The following is a 23,605-nucleotide window of genomic DNA, read 5'->3' on the forward strand; positions in this document are numbered from 1 at the left end:
TACAAATAACAATTCATCAATTTTAGAAACTGATTCATAACAAGAGCAACAAATTATATGTCACTTAATCAAAAGACACTAGATGTACTAATTGGCTCTTGATGGATTTGCCGACGCGTTTCAAGTTCGGGCCATGAATCCCCAAACCATCATCAGGGCTCTGTTAGTCGTCTGTTTAGGATGCAAAAAAACAATAGTTTTAATGGCAACCTATTTACCTCTTCTCTGAGGTCGAACCATTTGGGTATAATATATGCATGTACCTGTATCTTCCTATATGAGTGATCACTGGTAACTTCTATTGATTGACGCACTCCTTTCTTCAGCTTTCAAGTGGAACACCTCTTTTTATAAAAAAATCTAAGGATGAACAACATATTGTCCGCTATTATGGGAAATGCTTAGAAATTGCTAGAAGAACTAATTGGAATGATTAATGAATTCATACCTCCATCTACGCGGACTTGCGCTGCACGGGGGGGCGGAGGAATTTCTGTGTTTGATTTACTTTACTCCTATTTAAACAAAGACACATAGCGTGCTTTTAGCAGCCTTATATATATCAGTTATTGTGGTAGTTATTTATACACTATATGGCGATCATACCTGTCTATAGTCCATATACTGATACAGCAGGGCTGCGTCATTTGTTCATCAACGGCAACCTTGTTCACCTATTTAGACAATGCACTTGTCAGGGCGCACATTTCTTGCAACACATCTCATATCATTATTCACAGGTCGCAAAGGAATCCTTACCTGTTTGGTTATAAAACGAGTTGAAGCCTCTCGCCCCCGTCCGTAGCCTCGTCCGGGGCTCGGCGTGTAACGACCTCGCCTTTGTATCCACTTGCGAGTTACAATTGATCGATAGATCACTCACTCTCCTTAAAGGGAAGCAGAAAATTGTATCAGTCGCCGTGTAGGTCAGGAACCGAAAATCAATTGGACCCACACGCTTGTATTATAACAATACCTGTAGCTGGGATCTGCTCCGCTACATAAAGCCGATGCTTCTCGATCGCCCGCTAGTCATTTGTGAAGCCGGCGGCCATTTTCGAGTGTTTAAAAGGTCCATTATTATGTTAGGTGCATTGTGGTAACTGAAGTTTTGAGGCGCCGCGAATAACCCGAAGGAATTCGAATGATCACAGTATTCTTTGTAAGGGGCGATTTACAAACGTAGTCCACTGTATTACACAAATAAAATGGAGATTAAATCACACACTCTTTCTTCTGAAAGCGGAAAGTTGGTAATACATGAATGCTTTCTATTTATTGCAGGATACTCCTGCAGCCTCAGCATCTACAATCCTACACGGCGACTGATACAATTTTCCGCTTCCCTTTAAGGAGAGTGAGTGATCTATCGATAAATTGTAACTCGCGAGTGGATACAAAGGCGAGGCCCCGGACGGGACTACGGACGGGGGCGAGAGGCTTCAACTTGTTTTAAAAACAAACAGGTAGGGATTCCTTCACGACCTGTGAATAATGATATGAGATGTGTTGCAAGAAATGTGCGCCCTGACAAGTGCATTGTCTAAATAGGTGAACGAGGTTGCCGTTGATGAACAAATGACGCAGCCCTGCTGTATCAGTATATGGACTATACGACAGGTATGATCGCCATATAGTGTATAAATAACTACAACAATAACTGATATATATAAGGCTGCTAAAAGCACGCTATGTGTCTTTGTTTAAATAGGAGTAAAGTAAATCAAACACAGAAATTCCTCCGCCCCCCTGTGCAGCGCAAGTCCGCGTAGACGGAGGTATGAATTCCTTAAATATTCGAATTAGTTCTTCTAGCGTTTTCTAAGCATTTCCCATAATAGCGGACAATATGTTGTTCATCCTTAGATTTTTTATAAAAAAAGGTGTTCCACTTGAAACCTGAAGAAAGGAGTGCGTCAATCAATAGAAGTTACCAGTGATCACTCATATAGGAAAATACAGGTACATGCATATATTATACCCGAACGGTTCGACCTTAGAGAAGAGGTAAATAGGTTGCCATTAAAACTATTGTTTTTTTGCATTCTAAACAGACGACTAACAGAGCCCTGATGATGGTTTGCGGATTCATGGCCCGAACTTGAAACGCGTCGGCAAATCCATCAAGAGCCAATTAGTACATCTAGTGTCTTTTGATTAAGTGACACATAATTTGTTGCTCTTGTTATGAATCAGTTTGCTTTTTTATAAAATAATTGTGACTACAGAAATGCTTTAGTACATTCTAAAATTGATGAATTGTTATTTGTATTGTTTTTGAATGTGTTGTTGATGTAATTTTTGGGATACAAATCTTGTAATGTTTTGTGTTAATTGTGACCAAGTAAGATTGTAAGGAATCTTTTGTATTGTGTATTCTCTCTCTGCCATTAGAAACTGTTTTGTATGAAATCACATGATTAAGAGGTATAAATATATATACCGGACCAGATTTAATGAGATTGTTTATTTGGTCCCAGTTGAAAGTACATTGAAAGTAATTTGAGAAAGGGGGCAACTTTGTGTGTGTTTAGGTTTTGCTACAATTTTTGGCACAATTGATGAATGCTTGCTTTTTAACATGCACCATTTTTCTCATAACAGACAGAAGATTCCCTTCTAAGAACAAGAGCAAGATCAGATCATCATCACTTGGACGGAGTCAGCACGATTCATCCTCACAAAGAATTCTTGAAGTTTCAACCAGGTGAGGGCTCTCCCACAATTATTATGTGAAATCAGCCACTTTTCAGTTTTGAACCCTTCACCGTTTATCATATATGATTAAGTTTATTTTAATAAATGTTTTTACTTTTAATAAAGCTTAAAACTTACATAGACTCTGTGGTTTCCGGTCATGAGTGAGTGAGCAAAAGGGTTTGCAATTTGCAAGCATGAGTCCGTGGCTCAGAGAGGTCGGGACTCTGACTCCGTAGTCTTATGTCCTGGGTTGTATAATCATTGGTTATCAATCATCACTGCATTCGGGAGCTAAATAAGGACTCTGACACACTAGCTCGTCAGTAAGGAGATTGGGGGTTAAACTGCTGTTATGACTGAGGTATGTGGAAAGTCTAACTGCGCCTATTGTCATTTATAACCAATGCCCAATTTCTTGTCCATAGTTCTGTTTGTGCAGAATAGTCCCTGCAACAGTAGTAGTATGGATTGTCCTCCTATCCAATCAAAAAGTAAACTAGTATCTTATTCTTGGTGGCCATTGACATTTTATTGTTGGGAATTGTCAAAGCATAAACATTTAGAAGACTTCAATAGACATTAAGGACAACCCAGAGGACTGCACTCAGTTCATAGAGCTATTTAAGCATGGGCGAATTTTGCGAATTCGCAATCCGCGAATTTGCGGATTTGCGAATTCGCAATCTGCAAAATTCAGGAATTCGCGGATTTTTTTATTTTTGCGTGTTCGCGGGTGTTCGCGAAGCGCTTTGCGTGTTCGCGGGTTTTTTTTGCCTGCTTAATCACTGCCACCCTCTTGTTTTTTATGCCCATCTGCCCTCTTTACCACTCGTTTCTGTGCCCTTCTGCCCTCTGCCCCACTTATTTTTTGTCCCCTTCTGCCCTCTGTCCCACTTTTGTGCCCTTCTGCCCTCAGCCCCACTTAGAATGGCGCCGGCAAGCTGCCAGCGCCAATCTAAAATAGCTAGAAATAGCTTTAACAGGAAGCACTAATAGATAAAGTAAAGCAGGTGCTCCAGTTGAAGGTCAAATTAAGTTACACAATCATTAATCACCCCAAGTTTGGGGTGATTAACGATTGTGTAACTGAATTTGAGCAGCACCTGCTTTACTTTATCTATTAGAGCTTCCTGTTGAAGCTGACTTTTGTAACTATTTTAGAATGGCTCTGGCAGCTTGCCGGCGCCATTCTAAAAGAGTTACAAAAGTCAGCTTGAACTTTTGACCCAATCCATTCCGCTCGCGGATTTTGCGGGAAATTCGCGAATCTCGCGGATTGCGAATTTACCGAAAATCCGCGAGCGGAACAGATTTTACGCCCATGCTTAGAGCTATTGCTGAATAGAATAGGAGTTTTATTTAACACCTTTTGCTAACTGTGCAAGCTTAGTTAGCTACACAGACAGGCTAATAATAATCTAGTAGTACCACAGAGAGTCATACTAGAGGCAGGATAAGAATTTAGAAACAGTCTACAAGAAGATCAAATACGATTTAGGAAAAAATAGAATGAGGAACGTTTGGAAAAAATACAGGTGTTGTAAAAGATAGGGAAGTATAATTATTAATATTAACAGGAAAACTTACTGGGGCCAGCAGAGGAGGCCTCGCCGGACCGATCCTGGCCTTCCTGCTGTTGTCCCTGCTCCGCCTGCATGAAAGAAAGACACAAACATGGATGATTGTTGTCAACCACATCAAACATTTCCAAAAAACAATAACACATTATTTTGGGGAAATAGATAACAATTGCACTAAATTTATTGACCTATCTGATGTGGTCTACTAGGATATTGCCTGATTCGCGGACCGTCTACTTGGAAAGTTATGTTACTCACTAAACCAACTACAAAAAGGTTCTACTAGGACTGGCAGGTAGCACTCCGCAGCACGCGAAGTGACAGACACAGTCTGTCATGATCACCACCACTATCTCTTCTTAGTGGTAGGAGTACAAAGGAAGGACCGGACTTGAGTCTCTAATGTCTAGCATTACGCAGTTCTGTAAAGTACACTGATACTTAATCATCACCCAGGCCAAATGAACACAAAATTGAAAACAAGTAAGCATAGTAGCACCGCCAGTGAGCAGGCCAGCACCTGCAATCACAGAAGCTTTTGAAACATAATTTACCTGCAGTGTAATCGGCAGCATTCTTGCTCTTCGGAAAAAAAAAACATTTGCAATATGATAACATAGAGCAGGAGAAAACAGAGTAGTGATTAAATGGCTAATACTACTCACCAAGCCCAGGGATCTTGACGCCTAGCAGGTCGAGCAGGTAGAGTTCCCGGTCCAGGACGTCGGACCACCGGTGCGTCGCCTGGCTGTAAGTGTGCCGGATCCCAGACTTATGATACATGGCCCGGCACACCTTCCCCCATAGCCTTTGACGCTCCCGGAGCCCATACCCGGCACCGAGCCTGCCGCCTGCCGCGACGGTTTTGGGGAGGTGGCGCTGAACGAAGAATATCAGTGCGGCCACCACCACCGTGCTGAAAATCTCCCGGGTTATTACTGCTTCCCCCCTTAAGCGCTCGCAAGGGAGCCGGGTACGGGGTGCGGGACCCTTCCCCTTGCTCTTCCCGGCTCCCTTTGCCATGGTCCTGGACAGCTGAAAAAAAGAAATTTGTAAAGAATAGGGCAAAAAGTAAAGAAACGAAAAGAGTTTAAAAAAGTAGCTTTAAAAGTAACCAAAAGTAGAAAAAAAAACACAAAATATAGATGTAGAAAAAGAGAGGGATAGATAATGAGTAAAAAAGATCCAAAAAAAGTTCAAAGAAACAAAGGATTACAAAGATTAGGGGAGAATTGAAAAAGCATGCACAGAACCATAGCAATGAATGAAAAACAAGATGGCCGCGCCCATTGAGGACCGCGTGGGTAAGTTTGCGTGATATTTCCCCCGCGAGCACGCAAAAACGCACGCGAACATGTAATCGCGCCCCATGCACAACGCGAGCATGCAAATAGCGACCGGAAACGGAAATACGCAACACGAACAAGATGGCCGCGACCATGTACGACCACATGGGTAACTTCGCTTTCGACGCGCTGCAAGTGGCCCGTGAACATGCGAAAAAGCACCAAAAAAATCTGCAAATTCGCACAAATTTGCGGATCGCGAATTCGCTAATTTCAACCATACTTACCTGAGAGAAACAAGCCTAGGTGCCTACAAAAAGTCCTCCCCACTCAATACTCTGTAGGTAAAGTTTAGATGGCCCAGCAATACTTGTATTTCTTTAACCATTACCTTCTGTTTACAAGTATTGCATTCAACAGGGTTAGCATGTTAAACATTTTGCCCTCGGAAAGCCACACCTCCATTGCTATGGAGTCAATCTCAATACCAAGAAAAAACAGTACAGTACTAGGACCCACTGTCATCTCCTGTGCCAAGGGAACACCTGAGTCCGCCATTAGAATCCGAGAGCTATCCAATGATCTCTGGCAGTCCCCGGAACTGGAGGATCCAACATAGAAAAAGTAATCTAAGTAGTGCGTCATAAGGTCATGTCCTGTGTGCCAGATGAATAGCTATTGAACGAATGTGATAAAACACTCAAACAATGCAAACAAAATGGAATATCCCATTGGGAATGCCTTGTCCACAAACCATTGACCCTCCCTGCAGCTGAAAGTTAGCAGAATGTATCAGCAAAAAATGGAAGGCAGATTTAATACCGCTCTTCACCATCAGTGCCCCATTCAACCTTTTCCTCCAAAGCTAAGGCCTCATTGACAGATAAATTTGTCACTCATATTTGCTCTGCTGGAATGAAATAATTTACAGACTGACCCTCCATCTACATTCGGTACTTTATCAGCCGATACTGCCCTCGTTCCTTCTTAGGAACTGCTCCAATAGAGGAGAAAATAAGATGCTTCATTGGCCAGTCATCAAAACGACTCGTCATCCTACCCTCCTTGTGCCATTTCAACCTGACCACCTGTGCATGTTCAATCACAGATTTCAAGTTAGGAGCCCAGCGCAATAGCGGCTCCTGGAGGAAGTGCTGCTGGGCGGTGACGCAGGGCAGGGAAGGGGCTGGGTGGGGGGTAGTAAACTGCGGAATATAGCCACACAAAGGTAAGTATACGTGTAAATAAATAAAATGAATTTCGTTGCTTGCGCGCATCACCAAATGTGATGCAGCGTGCGCAATGAAATTATTTTTATTTATTTACATGTATACTTACCTCCGTCCTGCCATAATCCAGAGTTTACTACCCCACACCCTAACCCTCCCCTGCCCTGCATCACCGCCCGGCAGCACTCCCTCCAGGAGCCGCTACTTGCCCAGTAGCGCACCCTTGGGCCACTGTGACCTAAACCCATCAGTAAAACCTCCTAATAGTAATCTGGCATCTTTAGTCTTGTTATAATGGGAAAGCCAAAAGGTGAGTCTGTTCAATTTAATGGGAATACAAGCACTTCCCTCAAGATCCCTGTGCCCCCCTCACTGACCTAAAGCCCATTGCCTGACCAAAGTGCTGCCTTCGATTTGTCCCTTGCTGACCACCTGGCATCCTTTGCTGCTGCCCAAGCCGGTGACAAATTGGTTCTTCCTGCACTAAAGCGTGTGACCAAAGGATGTCTGTCTGACCACTTCGAGCACTCTTGTCGAAACGTGCAAAGTTGTGTTGTGCACAGGCCTTTGCTGTAATTCCAGCATGCTCTGACCTGGTTCCCCTGGCTTTTGCTGTTACCCTCTACTCCCTTCTCAGATGGGACACCCCTGAAATGGCTTGTGCATAATCGGCAACCCACTAGCTGTAAAAAAAAATGCAGAATTTCGCTAGGCCCATTGTCTGCTTCCACAAGTCTGTGTCCAGATCCTCTCACTAAGTGTCCAATCCACCGCTAACCTGGCCCGGAATTCCTCATTGTACTGTGCCCATGCAGTGCCCCCGTAATTCAATTGAGCCTTTCTAATTACGTCTATGTATTTGAAGAGTCCCACTGACCTCGCATAGATAAGAAATGCAGCTGTCCAATTTTCTATTTCCAAAGGCACTCTTAGCCGCTTAGACAATTACAACTCTTCCTCCTTTGAACCCTGTTTGGGCCTCAATTCCCGATATAGGAGTTTCAAAATCTCGACATACTCTCACTTCCAAATGTTCTCCTTAGTCGACTGCATAAGATGTGCGCCCAAGGGCTTGGATATCTCCATGTAAGGTAATTTTTTTAATTTTACTTCCTTACTCTCTAGCTTGTCACCCGAGTCCTTGTTCATGTCGCCCGACTGTTCCTCCCCTTGTTTAATACAATACATGTACCACGTCCATTAACCCAGTCTCCGTCCCTGGCAATCTTTCTTTCTTGTCCTGCTCACCCCCATTTTCAGTGACCTGTCTTTGTCTGTGTGCACATGCTGGTTCTCTGTACCACCTCCTGTGTCCCATACAAACCAACGTTTCCTTAAGAAGGCCTCCCAGCCATATTGAGACTCACCAGCCTCAACCCCAAAGACACCATCTTTATGTGGGCCTCCCCACATTTGAGAAGCTCTTTAGCCACGACCCCCATGGACACCATTTTTTTCAGGCCTCTCAGCTGCTCTCCTGTTTATTGCCTCTGTTCCCTTTTGGCCCAACACTACCTAGGTTGTGTGACTCATATTTCAGCTGCTTACCAGCGCCAAGGTCAGTGTTTGCTGGGGGCCAGCCGCTTTGCCAATGTCTGAGGCTTCCAAGTTCTGTCCTGTCCTGCTGACTGCTGTCATGCCTTTGGTTCCTGGAAAATACTCATGCAGATCGAATAAAGGACCCGCCGAGCTCCATCTTCCCACCATTATAATACTTCTGCCTGTCTCTCGGTGCTGTTCCATAGCTCCCCCTCCTCCAGACTATCTTCATCATAGTCTAGTACTGAATGCTCACACTGCAACTATGACTCTGCGTACACTTGTATCAAACCTGCCCTGAAACGGGTCACGCACTTGAGTCTTATGATCACTTAAACACCTATCCAGGAGGGCCATATCTTGCTCTCCCCACCTTCGTACAGATGTGGGATGCATAGTCCCATAATCCTGCCTGGCAGAGTATGCACTGAATCCTTCCACTGGTTGCACAGCCGAAGTTGTGCTGGACCCTCCTGTGTCAGTGATGTTGCCGTCCAGCATGAGATTCCAGCTAGCCGCACAACATGGCTGTACTGTGTCTTCCCCTTGGGGCCGTTGAGCTGAGCCTAGCTCTCCCAAGTCTGGCCCCCCAATACACATGCCAACTTGAAAAATAGAGGCATGATCCAGTGTACTGGTAAAAATGAACTCCTCCTTCTGTGGACTTACTGCACCCCTCCGATGCCCAGCTATGTGGTGGGATGGTGTGGCCCCAACAAAAACCCCAGCCTATCGACCTGGTCATATTCCCCATCATGACACTGCTCTGTAAACCACTCCCATTCCAACCTGGCTTGCCCTCCCACAGACCTTGCTAGGAAGCTTTACAGTCCAAACGCTGGCTGTACTCCCAGATAGGGGCCTCCCATCAACTGCCCCTGCTTCTACCGCCCTCTGTACCAGCCACCATGCTACCACAATAAAATGGTGTCTGGCACCCAAAAATGCATCCCCTATATATGTTGGACTATGTACATAGCCTGAAAATAACCGAAAACCCATGCGTAGTCCTCTTGACTGCTCCACTTCTCTGAAAACCCCAGAAGGCAGACCAACTTGTTGTTGGCTGCCCCCCAGATCCCCATTAGGGGGTCATGAATAGGGAATAGACCAACAGGATAGGGATTTGTAAGGACATATGATCATGGTCAATTTAAAATTCACACTGATCTATATATTATCTGATGAATTGTTTTACACTGTCTAATACACATGATCTATAGACAAGTACTGCAAATTAAATATCCATATGATAGTAAAATGCCACCAATGTGAGAGTGAAGTGATTTAGGGTACAGGAGTTGTGTGAAATGTATAATCACTTACAAATTAGATCATCTTTGACTGGCTGTCTGACGTCTAGTGGAAAATTAATCAATAGGGAAGACATATTATAAAATGCTGGTATTTCACTCATGCAAGAAGGGGCCGTATGATCCCGTGGTTACCATGTAAAAAAATGCATTTGCTAGATGGTTGCAAAGGGAATTGATTAGAGAATAGAGGCTGAAGAGACAAAAATAACCTGAGCATCACAATTGTTTTGCAGGTATGTCGTCTGCCTTTTTCTTCTTCCCTATTCCAACTCTGTCACATTGTAAGAGAACAAATGTAACCTGTTTATGGAAAAAATTTGCAAGGCTCATGCCACCTAGAAAAACATGAATGTTCTATACAGTATTGATTCTCCATGCAGTCAGTCAAGACTTGTTTGTGGGCATTGAAAGCCTAATTTGTCAGATTCAGATTCTAATATCTTTATTTGGCTTACACAGCCAAAAAAGAATAAAACATAATACAGTTAACTGTACAATACATCCAATTAATGCAGCATCACGTTCAAAATAAAATAAAATTCAATCATCCCAGGCCCGAACATCATGAAAAGAATGCTAGCCATACCACTTTCGAATATGAAGTGGTTCACTAATAAAACTTATCAGGGAATAACACATTTCTGGGGTTTTGAAATGAATTAAACATCTAAAAGCTTCTTGATATGAATTAAAACTGTGCATGCACTATAGGGGCACTAAGAACTTTACTCTTGAGGATTCATAAAGTGTACAAAAAAGTAAAAATTACAAGGTGCCTTGCACAGAAATATTGTCACACGGACATGGAGAAAGGTTATCAGACCATCCTCCTTGGACTGGTAATGCCACAAAAAAAAGTAAAGTACTCAATCGGGTCCTATAGAGATAAAATCGACATTCAATCAATCAATCAATCAGAGTACTTGTAAAGCGTGCTACTTACCCATGAGGGTCCGAAGGCGCTGAGGGGAAGGGGGGTGCTGCTACTGCTCGAAGAGCCAGGTCTTGAGGAGTCTTCTGAAGGCGAGTAGGTCTTTGATCTGCCGTATGTGGATAGGGGGGGTGTTCCAGGTCTTGGTGGCGAGGTAGGAGAAGGATCTGCCACCAGAGGTCGTTGGATGCGGGGGACAGCGGCGAGGGCGAGGCCTGCGGAGCACAGCTGGAGGGTGGGGGTGTGGAAGCTGAATCTGCTGTTCAGGTAGGCTGGTCTGGCGTTGTGGAGTGCTTTGTGTGCATGGGTGAGAAGCTTGAAGGTGATCCTCTTGTCTACGGTAAGCCAGTATAGGTCTCTCAGGTAGGGGGTGATGTGGCTGCGGCGGGGGACATTGACGATCAGTCAGGCGGAGGCGTTTTGGATGCGTTGTAGTCGTCGTATGTATTTGGCTGGGATTCTTGCGTAGAGTGCGTTGCCATAGTCCAGTCTGCTGCTGACGAGGGCCTGTGTCACCTTTCTTCTTGTTTCAGTCGGGATCCACTTGTAGATCCTGTGGAGCATGCGGAGGGTGGAGGAGACAGCGTTGACCTGCTTAGACATGGAGAGGGAGGAGTCGAGGGGGGAAATGAGTGGCACAAAGGCACAAATATCCCAAGAAAGGGCAGATAGGTCACAGAAAACGGGGGGAAACGAGTGGCATAGAGGCACAAAGGGGAGTAGAGGCAAGAAAAACGAGTACAATCAGGGGGGCAGAATGCAAGAAAAATGAGTGCAATCGGGAGTAGAAGGCACGAAAAACGGGTACAATCAGGGGAGCAGAGGCAAGAAGAACGAGTGCAATCAGGGGAGCAGAAGGCAAGAAAAATGAGTGCAATCAGGGGAGCAGAAGGCAAGAAAAATTAGTGCAATTAGGGGAGCAGAAGGCAAGGAAAACGAGTACAATCAGGGGAGCAGAAGGAAAGAAATACAAGTGCAATCAGGGGAGCAGAAGGCAAGAAAATGAGGGGAGCAGAAGGCAAGAAAAATGGGTACAATCAGGGAAGCAGAAGGCAAGAAAACGAGCACAATCAGGGGAGCAGAAGGCAAGAAAAACGGGTACAATCAGGGGAGCAGACGGCACAAAAAACAGGTACAATCAGGGGAGCAGAAGGCTAGAAAAATGAGTGCAATCAGGGGAGCAGAAGGCACAAAAACGGGTACAATCAGGGGAGCAGAGGCAAGAAAAACAAGTGCAATCAGGGGAGCAGAAGGCAAGAAGAAATTCTTGGAGTTTATTGACAACTTCGGACAGCACAGGCTTTTCAGGTGTAAGCACATCCACTGCTTCACCGTGTCTGTCTACGATACATTCTATGTTATCACATGCAGAATATAGAGTCAACTAACATTCTAAACTCTGCAATCTGTTAAAGACACATTACTACACATCCCTCTTCTTTATTAAACTAAACATACTCCTATCCTACCATTATAATATTTAAAATGAATAAAAAAAACATATATCAAATGTAGGTAACATTAACATAGTCTTCAAGTTTCCTGGGTTTAACAACCAAAACTGCTAACTCTGTCAGTGCAAATGGAAGAACTCTGATTTACAGGAAAACTGGAAATTCCATTATCATTGCACGAATCTGAGCTATGATCAGACCTAATGTCAGAGGTGACAGGTAGTTTTTCGTTGTTAGTATGGTCAATGGTAATCCACCAATACTTGTCCTCCTCAGAACCAATCTTAGTACCTTGGTTTTTTTTTTACAAACATTACTTTTTTAACAATAGCTAATTTGCTCATACGGTAAACCTTTCACAGACAAATATAAAGCAGCAACCTGTCACATATGTATGCTGTGAGTGTGACCATCTTCCTGAAATCATCCATGCAGATGTTTGTACGCCACATACATGTAGGTGTGTATGAACATATATCTTTGCTTACTCATATACTTTGATATGTGTTATTCATCTGAAGATGCTACATGTGTAAAACACAAGTATACATCTATTTCTATTTCTATCCTTCTTTTATATATGGTGCACTACCAAAAGGTACAGACATATGCATGCACAGTTTGAGGAAGATTGTAAGACTAACAGCAGAGACATGTCAAAGTTTGCTGCTTTGGCCTTTTCTAGTAGTGGAATAGTGAAGCAGTAGCAGTAAAAAAAACTGATGTTTAAGATACGTTCGGTGATTGATTATGGAAGTTTGTAAGAATCTGTGGAAAAGTTCACTTGAAGTATGCCACATAAATCTATGTGTCTGTTTGAAATGTAAAGTGCAATCTCTCAAATGTTAACCCCTTTATAGTCTTGTAACTGAGATATATCTCTACGTGCATATTCATTTAATTTGTACTTTTATGTATGAATTTGCTAGGAAAAGGTTCAGACATATGAATACAATATTTCAAGAATATAGTGAAACTTATAACAGACACAAGTAATAGGTCTGCCTGAGTGATTACATAACTCCAAGGGTAGTGCGTGACTGATTGTATAAGTCCAAGGGTACTTGCTGGGTAATTGGTTGAGAGGATGGATAATGACTGGCTAATTGCATGGGTGCAAACATAGAGATTGGGTGCATGGATAAGTGTATAAATGCTAACTGAAGGTCATATAGTAGTGCCTAGGGGAATAGATGTATGCAACGTTAGGGCCTGGGTGATTCTACCACTACTAGGGCAGTGCCTGGGTTATTTTATGAGTGCGTAGGTAGAGCCTGCGTGATTGCAAGACTGCAGAGGTAGTACATAAATAGTGTCTGGGTGATTTTATATGTGTATGATTACTGCGTGGTTAATTGCATGAGTACAGAAGTAGTGCCTGCGTGATTGGTGAACTGCAAGGATAGTGCCTGGGTCAATATATAAGTGTATGAGTAATGGCTAGGTGATTCAAGGAGTGCTTCGGTAATGCCTAGGTCATTGCATGGAGTGCCGAGGTAATGTGTGAGTGATTATAGGAGTGCATGAGTAATGTCTGGGTGATTACTTTAGTGCAGGGGTAATTTCTGGATGGTTGCATGAGTGTATTGGTAGTGCCTGGGTGATTGTAAGAGTGCAAGGGTAGTGCCTGAGTGATTGAAGCAGTGTATTGTCACTGCATTGGTGATTGCATGAGTACAGGGGAAAAGTTTGGGGGATTAAAGAAGTACATAGCTAATGCCTGAGTGATTGCATGACTGCAGGGGTAAATTTGGGGGGATTACATGAGTACATAGGAAGTACCTAGGCGATTTTATAAGTGCATGGGTACTGCCTGAGTGATACAGAATTACTGAGGTAGTGGATGAGTGATTGAAGGAGTGGAAAGGTAGTGCCTGGGTGATTTTATCAGTGCAAAACTCCAGCTAATTTTGAAGTAAGTTTGAACTGTGTACTGCATTTACCAGGATGCAAAGGAGCGAACTGTGCTGGGACTGTGAGGCAGTGTGCACCCAACCCCCATTCGAGTGCATAAGTAGTGCCTGCGTAATTGCATGACTGCAAAGGAAGTGCCTGGTGATTGCAGCAGTGCATAGGTAGTACCTGGATTATTAGAAGACTGCATGGGTAGTGCTTGGGTGTTTTTGTAACTGCATGAATGTTGGTTCTAGCCATATATAAAACAGCAGTCTATTACATGACTCAACTGTAACTCTCCATGTTGTTAAAAGCATGCATGCATATGTCTCTACCTTTTTAAATCATCTTCATATCTAAATATACAAATAAATGTATACCTGTATCTTCACGTGCACAGAAGACATGAGAACACATGTGCAAGTATAGACATATAACAATAACAAGACCAAGGAGACCTTAAACTTAAAACTTGACAGACTGCACTTTATATTTACTCATACAAATTACTCTAATAAATAATATCTTTACAAACATATCTCAAACCTCACTTCTGTACTGCTGCATTACCATTCTACAGCTACTTATAATGTTAAAACTAGCCAAATACAAACCAGGTACCCTTCATATGTCTCTGCTATAAGTCTCAACATATTCCTGGAAGCATACATACATATTTTGGTAACTTTTTCTAACACCATTATATATAAAAGAAAAATATACAAATAGATGCATACATGTGTTTTATCTTGCATCTTCTGATACATATACATATAAGAATATATCTTGTAGTACAGACTTTCTTCTGTCACAACACTGTGCACACTTCAAAGGTTCACGGAACAAACTTCCTATTTGAAGCAAACACCAAACATTATGCAGCATATTTCAACTGTACCTTTCTAGAGACTTATGAAAAGTACCCTAATCATAATACCTTATGTCAACATCTTTTATACCACACTTTTGTGCTGCATTTTCACCATTCTACTACTACTCACAGTGTTGAGCCTACCACATAAAAAGCAACAACACCTCTTTGTTATACATCATACACCTACACATGTGTAAGACATATGAAAATAGGAATACAAGTAGAGACATACTTCAGATGCAAGACCATGCACACCTTAAAACTTGACAGACTGCATTTCCAATTTGAAAACGACACCTAAAAGGATGCAGTATACTTCAAATGTTCATTTCTATACACTAAAACAAACTACCATTAACACTGATCCATCTTTGAATATACACATATTATTGTACAGACTCTATTTCAAGCATCATTTAAGTACATCAAAACAAACTACAATACACATTGCTACATTTAATAATATATTTCAAACATCACAATCTTGAATAAAAATAAAGCTAATACATAATACACCTCACAAATTTATAACTCACCTTCCAAATTGTTTTGTACAATAGGAAATATCACAAACTCATACAAGATTTTCTTATGCACACAATCAATGTAATGCACCACTCTTACTAAGGTAAAACCAGTAATGGCAAACTTTCCCTCTATTTCTCCACAGAAATAAATTTAAGTAACAAATCACATTGCATACTACCTAATTTCAAATTGTAAAACACATTTCTATTGGTTAGACATATTAGCCCTTACTAACTGACTTCTAAAAGTTCCCCAACTGGTTCTCAACTCCACCGTGCACCAACGCAATGGAGCAACAAATCCATACAGGAGTTCAAAAATATATTACAAACAAAAATATCACAACTGTTTAAGAACACACCACTTCTAAAGATAGTACTGACTTGGGAAATCTTACTTTAATAACATATCACTTATATATAAATTACAATTCCATATTTTAGAACCACAGAAAACATTCAACCCTTCCCCCATTCTGCTTAATACCAATTTCCATAGTAACAGTTCATGGAACATTCAACTGAATTGACTGATCACAAGTTCATCATATTTTCAAGTTCAGCACACAAGGTTACAATGCAAACGGCAGGTGTGGTTGACTTTTGAAAATGATGACCCTATCCTCTCTACTGTACCTTTCAAACAGTTTTTACTAACCAATAGGAAACATGCGTTTTTAAGAAAGTAACATGCTCTCTATTTATTATTATACCATTTTCTTAAACAGCCAATCAATTCTCTACTTAAAAAAACCAGCATCTTTTCCACCATTTTATATTCCTCTCATTCTACCAACTGACTACCTCAGCTACAGACATCTTTTCATTACTTCCAGAAATCCCTTCAAGATGCATACAGTATAGATTGTTGGGTACATGTATGTTTTCTGGCGCAAAAGGTATGCTGAACGCAGAGGTATCGACAAACACCTAACTTTGCAAAATGTGGATATTAAATGGATTCCACAGCGAGGACTAAAGTGTCACCAATTAATGCCTTTGGTTAAAACCGTTTTGTATCTCCAACCCCCTGATCTAAAGATTGTGAATTGTGGTGGAAATGACCTAGGCACATTGACTAGGGTAGGTCTGGAAATGCTAATGAAGGACGCCTTTGCACAATTGATGTTGCTTTTGCTTCAAACTGTCTTTGTATACTCTAATATATACCAAAGACAGAAATAGAAGTGGTCCAAATCAATTTTGTACACAGATTGAGAAAGCTAGGATGAATGTCAATAAAGCTGTTTCTGCTTACCCCTGAGACCATAGGATGGGCTCCATCTACAACTACAATATACGTTTTGATATCGATGACCTCTACAGAAATGATGGAGTACACTTCACAGATCAAGGAAACAAAGTCTTTCTCAACAACCTAAAGCTGTGCATCCGCACTTACCTGTAGCTCCAACAAAGTCATAATGAACACAAGTTTACATTAAAACGGACTCCAACAGAAAAAACAGATTAATCATCCTCCGTGCCTGGGGTCCATCTTCACCCTTTGTGTTCTGAGTATAAATCACTTGAGCTCTGTGCTTCGATTCCGATACCAGTTTAATCAAACCTTTTTTGAGTAATTCTTGAAGTGCACCCGGGCCAGGGAGTCTCGGATCTTCACCCTTTCAGACACCACGTCAGGAGTGATCAGCTTGTAGTTGGGCACCACTTTGCACAGCTTGTCATAGGCAGCTTTGTCAAACAGGACCAAGTTGTTTAGCTTGTCTTTCACTTTACCTTTCAACCACTTCTTCTTCTTGGCTTTACCGCAAGATTTGTTGACTGGATCCTTGTCCTTCTTGGCGGACTTGCTCGCATCCTTTGTCTTCCTATCATCTTTAGGAGGCATTCTGCTGCTCCAGTGAGATGGCGAACAGAAAGTCATAATGAAAACAAGGGCCCAACAGTTAATCTTATTTTTTTTTAAGCATACATACTCTTTTTTAATATTTTCAGGATTCACGAACATGTAGTGAGTTCACAAAAACAAAAGCATGAATTCAATGTACTACAACACAATACCCTTTACATGTTTAACTTTTAATTTTAATGATCATAAATTTCTATTAACTCTATCAATGTTAATCTTCTCATTAACTTCAACCACACTCCCTTTTTAAAACAACTTATCAAACACAATACTACCATCTAAATTATAGACTACTAAATAATTTTTTAAAGGACGAACTGTGGATCCGACGTGACGTTACACAATGGCAGCGCTGAGAGCTGCGTTGGGTTTACGACTCCAAACTTTAAAGAAAAAAAAAACACTTCCAATGTTCAAAAGTAACACCGGTGGTCCCCATCCCAAGGACATTACCTCTTTCTTTTAAAAAAAAAATAAGGAAGAAGGGCCGTGTGGCCTCCCTTCCCTGTCCGCATTCGGCACCGGGGACCCCACCCCCGGGGCGTGCCTTCAATTTTTAAAATAAAAGCATAAAAAATTATAAAGATGGGGACAGCACTGCCCCCCAGCTGAGGCCTTTATTAGCCCCTGGCACCCCATCCCAGGGGCATGGCCAATGCTTTTTATTTTTTCATTTCGGTAGGGAGGCCGTGTGGCTACCCTTCCATCGGCCACTTCTCGCCCTGTGGACCCCTTTCCCCGGTACCTGGCCTCAGCGTTGGAGACCGTGGGGGGAGCCCCAATGCTCCCACGGTCCATGCCAGCCTCCCGCCTCCTGCAGTAGCCGGCTTTGCTTTTGGGCAAGGGGAGCTGCCGACATGCAGCTCCCCTTACCCAAAAACAATTCTGCTTTGCTTCCTAGAAATAAGAGCAGGTTTCCTGCTCTACACTTCCAAGAAGCAAAGCAGTGTTTTCTATGGCAGGGTGGAAGCCATGCTCCCGCCTTCCCATAGTAAATGGCAATGCTCCCTGGGACATTTTAGGAGCCAGTCTTGGATGGTGGTGGTCCTCAGGGCCATGGAGGGCTCCAGGAGGGGTGCCGCGTTGCCCCCCTCCCAACATTTGCATAACCCTGGGGAGGTGGTGGTCCCAAGGGGTCCACAACGGACCCCTGTATTCTAATATGTGTATTGCAAGGGGAGGTGGTGGTCCCTAGGGCAGTGTGGGGGGGTAGAAGCCCCCCCACACATTTACTTTTAATTTATCTTGCCCCAGGGAGGTGGCAGTCCCTAGGGCTGCAGGGTGGTGTGACCCCTGCATTTAAACATCAAAGTCCAGTGGAGATGGTGGTCTGCTGGGCTTGGGGGGACTGCCAGGCTCCCCAACCAAAATGTAAAAATGCCTCAAGAGGTGGTGGTCCCCGGAGCAGCGTGGGGGGCAGGAGCCCCCAACGTTATTTTATTATTTTAGCCTCAGTGAGGTGGCGGTCCCCAGAGCTGTGGGGACCCAGAGGGCCCTGGCTATATAATTACACAGTGCCCCTGGGACCTAAACCACCTGGGGGCTTACAGAAAACAAACCGTGCGTGTACCGTGCGTGTACCCCGTGATTTCATTAAAAAAACAATTTGCCCTTGGGGGTCCTTCTGGGACAACCTGAGAAGGGCTAGGGGTCAGGGGGTCTCTACCCTGCCCCCTTTTTGTGTTTCCACTCTTGTTTTGTGCTCTCTTGTGCCTCAGTTCTACAGAGAAATGAGATGGCTGCTCAGGTGGAACCAGAAGGATATTAACATATAAAAACGGTATTCGCCAATAGAATTTGCATTTACAAAACCTTTGAAATTTATTGAAAAAAAATATAGGTTTCACGCCTGATATAGTTTGGAATTAGCATTTAAAAAACCTTGCAAATTCACTTAAAAACCATAGGTTTCAGGCCTTATATAGTTAGGAATTAGCATTTAAAAAACCTTGCAAATTCACTTAAAAAACCATAGGTTTCAGGCCTTATATAGTTAGGAATTAGCCTTTAAAAAACCTTGCAAATTCACTTAAAAAACCATAGGTTTCAGGCCTTATATAGTTAGGAATTAGCATTTAAAAAACCTTTGAAATTCACTGAAAAAAACATAGGTTTCAGGCCTTATATAGTTAGGAATTAGCTTTAAAAAAAGCTTTGAAATTCACTCAAAAAAAGTTTTAGGGGTGTTATAGTTTGCTGGACATTTCACTCATACAAAACCATTGAAATTGCTCCTATATAGTTAGTTGGACTAACTATATTTCGCGCACTGCTGATGATGTCACATATTAGATCATTCATGACATGGTCAGTGACATCACTGATGACATCTCAAATGACATCACTGATGACATCATCCACGTGACAATCACATACACCTTTTCATACACTAGTCAAATCTTTCATCACTCAATGTAAAATACAGAGTATCATATTTGAATCCATTGTCACAGCAATACAAGTATCTAAAAACCCACTCAGTGATTCATAGATGTATGCACACATCTAATCACTTACCTGTAGATTCACTCATACATGCTGTCAATGAACAATTGAACACTTTCAAAAATACTTATACACCTATATCGACATTAAACAACAGCACACATCCTATTCACATGTGAAGTCATCCTACTCACTTAGGCAAACAATGGATCATACTTACATACTTACTTAACTACACACTTATACAAACACCACTTCATCTATTCCTTTAGATAGTAAGTCATACTTAGTGAATTACAAAATCATTATTACAAGTATATAGTTATCCATACAGTCACTCACACAATCATTGAGTCTTATGGATACTAATTTATATACAACAACTGACACATACACTGCCTTTTATTTTTCTAGTTTGTTGGACATGTACCATTGACAAATATATGTGCTCATCACCACACCCTTAAAGATATTCACTCACCCAAACTGTTAGAACATGTAATGTTAACTTCATATATCTACTGAATCAACTATTCACACATCTTTGGACAGTCAACGCCCACCGCGCTTTGTGCTCTCCTAAGCACTTGATCACGGGCTGGTTTCTTGCATAGCAGTCCCAAAAGTCAATTGCCAACACCTGTGTTTTATTAGCTCTCGCCCCAGAGGGTGTGGCAGCCCGAACTGCCTGCTGGTCTTTGTTGTGCTGTGCAGTATTACTTCAGTGAGTGGCTAGTGGGGTGCCAAAATAAAAACAATATAAAACCCCAGTGGGTTGAAGATCACTGTCCTGAGCTTTAAAGTTGCTTTGTGGCGCTTGCATCCACGCGCCTCTGGCCCTTCAAGTGCTGACGCTGTAATCGTCAGCAAAAGATCCGCTGACGCGGCGGGGCTTCATTCGCGACCGGAACCAGCCACAAATATATATACCACACAAAGTTGCCCTTGTGAATGAAGCCGCCAGCCAAAGGTTCCATTTCAGCATTTTATTTAGGAGGAAAGCAGCAGCTCGCATACCAGAACAATGTCCTCACATTTACATCGCCCAACGTATTTCGTGCTCTCCAAAGCACTTCATCACGGGCTGATTTTTTGCATAGAAGCTTCAAAAGTCAATTGCCAGCACCTGTGTTTTAATAGCTCTCAGCCCACAGGGTGTGGCAGCCCGAACTGCCTGCTGGTCTTCTTTATGCTGTGCAGTATTACTTCAGTGAGTGGCTCGTGGGGTGCCAAAATAAAAACAACATAAAACCCCAGTGGGTTGAAGATCACTGTCCTGAGCTTTAAAGTTGCTTTGTGGCGCTTGCATCCACGTGCCTTTGGCCCTTCAGGTGCTGACGCTGTAATATCTAAGAATCTTCTTGGTCGCTGAGGAGGTACTTTGCATATATATATAGAGTCGAACTAATGTCCCAGATTGAGAAGCTTAACCTCAAATTAAACGCCATGGAACAACAGGAGGTGATAATTAAAGGGCGGGAAGATATCAAAAAACGTCTTGATAAATATGAGGAGACCATCAAAACCCGCAAGGCATTTAAGTTCGCCAGAGACAAGGCTGACTATGAGAATGGGAGGATATTTACATTCTCAAGGAAATTCGAGTCAGCCAAAAGACAAGCATTAACTTCATCTGTGCCAGTGTCAGCAGTAACATCTCAAACTCCCCAAAACCAACAGGCGGGAGCCCCTGAAGGATCAGATACTGATATGAGTTCTATCTACAGCAGTGGGGGTTCCGATGAGGAAACTAACGAACAACAAGTTGGGGTTAGTAGCTTTACTCCATCTGAGGAATTGGTTTTTATGGTGGAAGATCGGCGGAACACCTTAAGGTCGAGAGGGACACAGCAAACAAGAGGAAGAGGCGAAACAAATCCCGTAAAGAGAGGAGGAAACGCCAACAATTACGGGAAAAAGAGAAGAGGAAGGGGGAATGCCCAAACAAAATCATAAGTAAAATTATGAAGCTACCCACCACATCATCTTTTGATGACAAAACTTTGTCTACTGAATTTGGGATTAACGATGATAAACATGAAAACAATGAAAAAACTGAAATAAATGAAAAAAATACAAAAGAAAAAAACACACAAGAAAAAGATAAAACCGCTATGAATGCAACTTATCATCCATGTGACTCCGGTGTAGAAAACACTGTGATTAATCTGACTGAACTTGACCTCAATGCAGCGGAAACTCAGCTTCTTTCATTGGGACTCTCCTTTTGCCCTAATAATGGATTTAAGTATGTGCAAGCGAGAATTGACACCTTTAAGTTTATAAGGAAACTAAAGCTTCTCAAATTTCACACTACTAACAAGAAAAGTGAAAAAGCCAATACTATTTTGAATGAATCTCAGAGTCATAAAAGCTTTTCTATTGCTGATACCAAGGCTTTGAAGGTTGCTCATTCCCTTGCCAATGATGACAATGATGCCCCTGCCAACACGCAGGATGTATTAAGTTCTATGGGAATCAGCAGTGGCAGTGCTGGCAATAGTCCGTTTTGTCCCAAATCTACTTTTGTCCCGGTGATGCCCAGGGATGCCATTGACATTTTTAGCGATCGGGTCGTTGAAGACCTAAAGGAACTAAACAAAACTGTGGCTAAAAGTAAAAAATGTAGAAGCTTTAGAGACAAACAATACTCTCTGCTGATGCGAAAAATCAAATCCAAAGGTGATATCATTGTCAATAAAGCTGACAAAGGTGGAAATATCGTTTTGTGGCCACGTACTATGTATCTACAGGAAGCTGAAAGACAATTAAGTGACCCTGCTTGCTATAGGAAGGCCTCATTCAATGAACTCAACAAAGTAAAACTACTTGTACATTCCAACTTGGCATCTTGGAAGAGGGAAGGACTGATCAGTAAGAAAGAATTTGATTTCCTCAAAAAGGATTTCCCTATCATTTCCACTCTATACTTATTACCCAAGATCCATAAAGGCACGATACCTGTACCGGGGCGACCTATTATTTCCGCTCAAAATGGACTTTTGGAACCCCTCTCAAAATATGTTGATTTCTATTTACATGATTATATGGAGGCCTTACCTAGCTACTTAAGAGACACTGGTGATTTCCTGATGAAATTGAAAGAAGTTGTGTGGAAACCTAACTATTTATTTCTAGTCATGGACATTACATCTCTGTATATCTCTATTAATCATGTTGATGGTTTGAATGCAATTGAATACTTTTTGTCTACAAGAGACATCAGGTATTTTGAACACAGCAAAATGCTTATCAGTATGATTGATTTGTGCCTTAAAAATAACTTTTTCCTTTTCAACAATGAGATCTTCCAGCAGATGCGCGGTGTTGCCATGGGCGCGTGCTTCTCCCCCAGCTACGCGTGTTTACACGTGGGCTGGTGGGAGAGGCACGTCCTAGGTGGGATCCGCGACTGTTTGGAGGAAGATGAAACAGGCATTGTGAAAATGTGGCGCTTCATTGACGATGTTTTCATAATTTTGCAAGGCTGTAAATCATCAGCCGAAGAATTTGTTAGTAACATCAATAACAATTCTTTAAACCTAGAATTCTCTGCCAACATCAACAATGTTAGTGTTAACTTTCTAGATGTGGAGGTTTACATTAGAGACAATAAGATCATGACTAGAATGTACAGAAAGTCCACAGCTGGAAATTCTATTTTACATGCACAGAGTAACCATCCACATCATCTTATCAAAAGCATCCCTTATGGGGAGTTTTTAAGAATTAGACGCATATGTAACAACGAGATTGACCTCATGAATTGTCTTAATGGATCTTATCAGAGATTCTTACGCAGAGGCTATGATGTTAATTCCCTCACCAACTCTCTTAAAAGGGCTTTGTCTAATCAGACAGTGGTAATAGCAGAGCAACCCACCATGGAAACATCAGAGGAGGTTGCTGTTGAATCTGAGAAACCCACCATTCGTCTGATTACCACTTTTAATAA

The 23,605-nt window shown here is 42.2% G+C and overlaps 1 pseudogene; it reads right to left on the reverse strand.

Annotated features, from left to right (window-relative positions):
* Nucleotides 1-16,768: 16,768 nt before the first annotated feature.
* LOC147659571 (small ribosomal subunit protein eS25 pseudogene) lies at nucleotides 16,769-17,184 on the reverse strand (annotated as a pseudogene).
* Between the last annotated feature and the right edge of the window lie 6,421 nt (nucleotides 17,185-23,605).

The sequence above is a fragment of the Lissotriton vulgaris genome, unplaced genomic scaffold, assembly GCF_964263255.1.
Source record: "Lissotriton vulgaris unplaced genomic scaffold, aLisVul1.2 SCAFFOLD_4945, whole genome shotgun sequence".
Classification (NCBI taxonomy): Eukaryota; Metazoa; Chordata; class Amphibia; order Caudata; family Salamandridae; genus Lissotriton; species Lissotriton vulgaris.